At 39.6% G+C, this 1072-nt stretch overlaps 1 long non-coding RNA gene across 1 annotated transcript; it reads right to left on the reverse strand.

Moving 5' to 3' along the window:
- Positions 1-115: 115 nt before the first annotated feature.
- LOC123178833 (uncharacterized) lies at positions 116-1066 on the reverse strand. Its single transcript, XR_006489890.1, has 3 exons — positions 637-1066; positions 308-426; positions 116-200 (listed from the first exon to the last, which is right to left on the reverse strand). It is a non-coding gene; the product is annotated as an uncharacterized lncRNA (long non-coding RNA).
- Between the last annotated feature and the right edge of the window lie 6 nt (positions 1067-1072).

Raw genomic sequence — 1072 nt, forward strand, 5'->3', positions numbered from 1 at the left:
GAATCCCGAGCTATCCGGAGGAGCTTTTCTCCTAAAACTGTACAATACAGATCAAGGGTTTAACTTATGATTGAGGAACAATGATCTGAATACGACAATAAGGCGTTGTGGCATTACCAGAGTATGTCCACCCAAGAGTGCTTCTATGTCCTTGTTGGTTAAGTCCATTCAGTAGATGAAATCCCTAAGGTGTGAAGCACCTGGTCAGATGATAACATATGCACTGAATTATTATTTACTTCCCACAACTGAACTATCACTGGCTGAAAACAGGAAAAAAAATGTGCATGAACTGAAAAAGCATTACCTCACGTTCCAGCTCAAGCCAAATGTTCTTCTCTACGCTCCTTTTCTCCATCATGCGATAGGCTGTACTGCTGCAATCTATCTGCTCTCCAAAATTTTCAAATCTGCTAGGAACAAGTTCTAAACAAAATATTCAGAGAAAAAGACAGTTAGACAGGAACATAGCACTGTCCTTTCTAGTTTCTACGGACTCTGGTTTTAACAAACAAGCTGAGTAACTTATAAAGTTGCTATCTTTGCACAGAATAATCACTGTTATACCAATAAAACAGAACAAACTATTAATTGAAGCATCAGTACACCCTATCAGGAGGTGTACAGCCTACTTACTCATCTGCTACTTCAGTACAGACAGGTTCTTCTGCAACAGTAGCTACATCTTCTGACTCTTGTTTCTCAGATGGAGCAGCTTGGTTGTTCTTACCGTGCATTGCCTACAAGCCGTCAAAATCAATTAGCCCAATGCAAACGAGCAGTAATATATGCATAAATGTGGGAGAACCCCAGAGTTCTTTCACATAAAAAGTAAAGGAGCAAATTTAATCGATCTATTCAACCAGAGCAATTCATCCGAAAGGGACCGTTACAATTATGTTGTACATACTACTACACAGCAAATTATGTTGTACATAATTTGCACGGAAAACTACATCTAATTCATGAAACAAAAAGGGGCCGTTACAATTATGTTGTACATACTACTACACAACAGCGAACAAATTCGACAGAGCAATTCATCCGACCCCAACACAACCCTAGCACCCCC

The sequence above is a fragment of the Triticum aestivum genome, unplaced genomic scaffold, assembly GCF_018294505.1.
Source record: "Triticum aestivum cultivar Chinese Spring unplaced genomic scaffold, IWGSC CS RefSeq v2.1 scaffold210745, whole genome shotgun sequence".
In the NCBI taxonomy this organism is placed as follows: Eukaryota; Viridiplantae; Streptophyta; class Magnoliopsida; order Poales; family Poaceae; genus Triticum; species Triticum aestivum.